Genomic DNA, 5,647 nt, shown 5'->3' with positions numbered 1-5,647 from the left:
AGCTGAGGGGAGGCATGTGGCTCAGGGGGTTCCCAGGCCTCTGACCCCTCATGAACCAGCATAAGTCCTAGTCACATGGGCCCCCACCCCTACGGCAACACATGACGGCAATATGTGGGAGAGGGGGCAGGAGGACACAGAGTGAGTTGGGGCAACCAGGCCCTTAGCAGGCTCATGCTTGTCTGTATTGTCAGGTTAGCACACGCTTTCCTTTCCAAATACGACTGTTCCTTCTCCCCCAGTGCAAACACTCATGCCCTTCCCGAGAGCATCGGCCACCAGGCTGCTGTCTTCCTCTCTGACCCTGTCTTTCTGGGGACCTTGAATCCTCTTCATACTGGAGCCCCCAAGGTCTGGAGTCTGACCCCCTCAGAATGGGGGACCCCAGCAGTGCACATGGTAGAGGTGCAGATACGCTGTGACCGCAGAAATCCTTATAAGCACATTAAGAGGGTATTTTAGGAGATACCCGTTCTCCTTTCCTCTTACCCTTTCTTATCCCCTGGCTTTTCTTCTCACTCTCCAAGGACTGGAAGTCTTCATAGTTCATCGACATCCTTGGACCCACTCTGAGGCTGTCAGAGCTGAAATGGAGGCAGGGCCAGTGACCAGCTAGGCTGGAGAGAGGAGACAGGGGAGGCTGGGACTAGGTTGGAGCTGAAGGCAGGCTGGAGTTGAGGTAAGAGAAGAAGTTCAGGTTGAGGATGAGTCAGGGGTTAGGGATAGGAATGGGCCTGGGTTTGCAGCATAGGTTGGAGGTAAGGTCAGGATTGGTCTTTGGACTGGGATTGGGTTGAATGTGGGATTGAAGGAAAAGGTAAAGTTGGAGCTAAAGGAATTACTAGGACTGCGTCTTACATTAGGGCTGAAATTAAGGTTGCATCTCCTCCTAGGACCGGGATCAATACTCATGTTGATGCCATGGATGGTGTGGGGCCTAAGCTTGGCCCTGAAGTTGGAAACAGAAGAGAGTGAAGCTCAACTTTGGGTTGGGGCTGATGTTAAGATTCATGTTGACTTTGGCGTTCGGACTGTAGTTAAGGGAGGAATTGGTGTTTGTAATGGGGTTAGGGCTGGGGCTAGGCTGGGGCTGAAGATGGGGCTGGAAATGGGCTGCAGATGGGGCTCAGTGTGAGTCTCAGTTTGTGACTGAGGTTTGGCTGCCAAAGTTCAACTGAATCCAGTTAGTGATTAGAGTCTAAAGTCTCCATCAGGTCATTGAATCTCCAAGCTGCCTTTTTATATCTCTTCCTATTCAGTCCCAGTTGAGACCCACAGCCCCTCTCCCTGCTTTCTCTAACTCCCTCCCTGTCCCCTTGGTCTCACCTGCATCCCCAGCCCAGTTACCTGTGCAAAGTCTGAAGGTTGTTATTCTTGGGCTTGCTGTGTAGCAGTGAGTAGAGTTGAATAAATCGAAATCCTGGAGAGTGGGGTAGAGGTGCCTGAGGAGGAGTCAGGTCAGTGACTGGAGTCCTGCTGGTCTCTGTGTCTGAAAGCCCAAGAGTCAAAATCTGGGAACTCCCGTTTCTTCCGCTTTGGGCAGCAAATAATAATCAGACCACAAGCTGAGTCTGCGTGTTTGGCGTGTGAGATATGAAGCCAGCTTTGCTCTCCTCCTCGGGGTGTGCCTCCTCCCTTTCCGCTTCTTTTCAGTTTTTCTGACTTCTTCCTTTCTGGTATTTGGGAGATGAGTCCTATGACACACTCCCTTCACTTCCTGCATCTGGTTTCCTGGAGTTGTGGGTGTCTCCATCATGGCATACCCAGGCCTGCCCTTGTTCAGTTGTGGCCTAACTTGCTGGTATCTGACCTTTCTCTGGGACCTCAGCTACCAAGCTCCCCCAGCTCTTGCCTAGCTCTCTTCACTCCACTCAATTGGAGGGAAGAAAGTGAAGAAGGGCAGGATTCCTGGCCAGAGTGGGAGCGGAAGAGCTGAGGAAAGGAACAAACTTTATTGATCATCAAATTTCTAACAGGGATTGTGCCAGACACTTGCTGAAAGTTCACCATTTAGTTCCAACCAGAATCACGGGAGGCACGCTGGATGATTAGTATTATTGAAAAAGTAGATTTGACCTTGTGGACCCCTGACAAGGTCTCAGGGACCTTAAGGAGTTCATGGTCCACACATTGAGAGCCTTGGTGTAAAGTAAGTAATATTTTATAATGACCTTTTATTCAGCCATATTGACAAGTTATTTTTGTTCATTCTAGAAGTTTTTTAAAAATACCAGCTTCTTGCATCTGAAGGTGTCAATGATTAGAGAAAATTATGTCAAAACATTTTATTTTTATTTTCCTGCATGTATTATATTTTCTTACTGATACATTATATTTTTAAAGTCAGTTGGAATGGATTTAACTCATGAATGAGGGACTCAACAGCATGGTTCCACGCTGGCTCTTGTATGCATTTGTTATCCAAAGTTTTACCAGGCTCTCTTCTGAAAAAGGACTTTGGTTCAAAGAGGATCAAACTGCTCTTGGGCGATCATGTAAAGTTTTCCAAGTTACCTCTGGAAACCAAGACTCTTAGGTAAGGAGGGGATGAGATGGAGAAAAGAATGGGGTGGCACTATACTAGTTTGAACTGTTCTTAGAGTCCTGTATTAGAAGGACTTTTTGATTATAAACCACAGGAGATCTCTGGATTTAAGTGATGCAACAAGGCCATTCCGTAGACAAGGGCGTCTCACATGGCCTATTTTGGGTTGAACTGTGTCCTCTAAAAAACATGAAGTCCTTAACCCCTGTGAATGTCACTTCTGGAAACAGGGTAGTTGCAGATGTAATTAGTTGAGTAGGGTGGGTCTTTACACCAATATGACTGGGGTCCACATGAGAGGAGACCCAGACACACAAGGGAACAAGCCATGTGACCATGGAGGCAGACTGCAGCACTGCGGCTGCAAAACAAGGATGCCAAGGGTTGCCCGAGCACCGCTGGAAGCTAGGAAGGCGCAAAGAGGGGCTCTGCCCTGCAGGTTTCAGAGGGAGCATAGCCTCTTGATTTCAGACTTCCAGCTTCCAGAAGTGTGAGACCATGCTTTTCAGTTGCTTTTGTGGTCTTTGAAAAATCAGACAGAGGCCGAGAACCAGGACTACAGGCTTTATTAGGGGAGAAGGACCTGCGGGCTGTCCCGCAAGGGGAGGACAGCAGCACGTGCAGGGGTGGGCACGCCTTTTGAGGGGCAGAATGGGAAGGGGTGGGGGCTTAGTGTACTCGGCGCACACTGATTGGTGGCTTACTGCATTGTCCATATAGGACAAGGGCTTAGGGTATTTGGCAGGTGTGGATTGGTGGTCCAATGTATAGTCCATATAAGGTACCTGGTTAGTCACTCAGGTATTTCTGGGCTGCAGGTTACGTCATACTCCGCCCACCAGTTGGGGGAAGGGAGGATCTATCAGTCTTCTGTTAAGGCAGCCCTGTTAAACCAATACGTGACTCAAGGGCAGGGAAATGGCTGAAGCCCTGAGACAGACTGAAAAGGGGGAGCTGGGCCCCTGAGGGTCACCATCTGCTTTATTCCTCTTTCTCACTGCAGATCATCATTCTCTCCTCTGGCCAACACTCTCCATGGTCATTTTTGGACTCTTTGTCCGAATGAATCCACAGACAGAAAGTGATATAACAAAGATGGAGATTTATTGAAGAACAAGTACAGACTCCCACATAGGGAAGAAGTCCCACTGGGTTCCTTTCCCTATGGCTTATAAAGGTTGCAGATTCTGGTGCCTGAAATCCCCTCTGATTGGTCAATATTCCACTTTGAGCTCCACCCCCCCCTTCCCTCTGGGCTTTCTTCTTTTCCAATTGAATGAAGGGCTTCCTTCTCTTTGTTTTGTAAATATAGACCTTTCCTGGCTACCTCCAGTTCCCTTGTCTTATGTAAATGCAACTGTTGTTGCTCCCTTGTCTTATGGAGCTGTAACTGCACCTGGCTTCCTGGTGTTATGGAAATGTACCTTCTCCCAGTCTGCAGCCCCAAACTTTTCCATGGACCCCAATTCTAAAAAATCCCTAAGCCTGCCTATGTTCCCCCGAAATTCCTGCTTCGATTTCCACTTCCTTCCTATGCAGGTCTGGGCCACCAACCAGTTCAGAGTGGTCCCTTCTCCCCTTCCTACCAAGAGCTAAATTATGTTTGGTTTAAACCTAATGGAGACCACCCTCTCTCTTTTATGGGTATTGGTTTAAGAGAAGACATGTGACTTGGTTTAGCCCAGGACACTTGAGGATCTGGAAACCTGCTGAGGCTTCTGGAAAAGGTTTTCCTCCCGGATGGAAAAAAACAACAACAAAAACGCTATCTAAAGTAGGAACCTGCTTGTTGCCTTCTTGCTGTGGATGTGTCCTTGTTGATGACATGATGTTTGGAGCGGTGGCAGCTGTCCCATGTCTATGAAGGGAAAAGCCAAGAGTATGGAGTCCATTAACCACTGTGGCAGTGTGAACGCACTGTGACCCTTTGGGGGAAGGCAGAGAGCTGAGTGTTTAGAGGACCTAATACTGGCTTAATGCTGTACTCTGAGTACAGTGCTCTGTACATCCTGCTTCTCATCTGGAATGAAAATATTCACTTCTCTTAGAGTTAATCTACTTGTAATTTGGGGGTGAGGGGGAGGACAAGAATCTGAACAGAATCTGAAGAATATGTATGAATCATTGGCTACAAAGGAAGACAAATGCCTCCAGTTGTGCCCCCAGAATTATTAGGATTTGAAATGTCAGAATGAGTCACAGCTGGTCATGTTTTATAAGTAGAAAAACAACTCCATTGTATATTATTATTCAAGTGGTGCATGATTACTTCATGGGGGCAGATGGGAACAGTCTATTGCCATTTAAGAGAATGGTTTCAGAATGAGAAAAGAAAGCCATTAAGTAAATCACCATAAGCCGTGCACAAGCCTCCTGATTCCATCAGTTTTCCACGGGTTGACTGAGAATAAGGGCCAAGACACTCTCCCTTCTGTACACAGAGGCATAGGCACTGCGGCCTGCAATTACCAGGGGTGGGCAAACTTTTTGAATCGAGGGCCACAATGGGTTCTTAAACTGGACCGGAGGGCCAGAACAAAAGCATGGATGGAGTGTTTGTGTGAACTAATATAAATTCAAAGTAAACATCATTACATAAAAGGGTACGGTCTTTTTTTTCAATAGTTTTATTCATTTCAAACCGGCCGGATCCGGCCCGCGGGCTGTAGTTGCCCACGGCTGAATTAGCCCATTCAGAAATTAACACCTAAACTCTCCAGTGTTATACCTTGGCCATGTTGAACTGCAGCTAGGAATGGAGTGGCTTTGTCCTAGGAGATCATAAGGAACAGAATGCTTATTATAAACTAGGCTGCCTTAAATATCTGTAAGAAATTTTATAGATGGCAACTGTAAAAAAGACTAAAAATAATTGTTCTCTTCTGTAAGCAAACTGTTCGTTGACCTATGTTCTGCTGGAGTCCTCATTGGATTCTGTTGATCCAGTAGATGGACATCAGTGAACAGGAAATAACCTAATTTGCATTATACTTCCCTGCCATCTGACCACTCACGTTAATCCTGAGACCTTTACCAGTTCACTGATGACCAATCAGAGCCAACGCTGGGGTGGATGAAGGTCTGTACTTTTCAACATAAGGG

General features: G+C 47.1%; 1 long non-coding RNA gene across 1 annotated transcript; it reads right to left on the bottom strand.

Annotated features, from left to right (window-relative positions):
• Window positions 1-475: 475 nt before the first annotated feature.
• Window positions 476-1,629, bottom strand: LOC102755378. Its single transcript, XR_001514046.1, has 3 exons — window positions 1,348-1,629; window positions 859-949; window positions 476-584 (listed from the first exon to the last, which is right to left on the bottom strand). It is a non-coding gene; the product is annotated as an uncharacterized LOC102755378 (long non-coding RNA).
• Between the last annotated feature and the right edge of the window lie 4,018 nt (window positions 1,630-5,647).

This window comes from Myotis davidii, unplaced genomic scaffold (assembly GCF_000327345.1).
Source record: "Myotis davidii unplaced genomic scaffold, ASM32734v1 scaffold1561, whole genome shotgun sequence".
NCBI lineage: Eukaryota > Metazoa > Chordata > Mammalia > Chiroptera > Vespertilionidae > Myotis > Myotis davidii.
The sequence above is the reverse complement of the archived record's forward strand: the minus strand, read 5'-3'. Positions and strand labels throughout refer to the sequence as shown.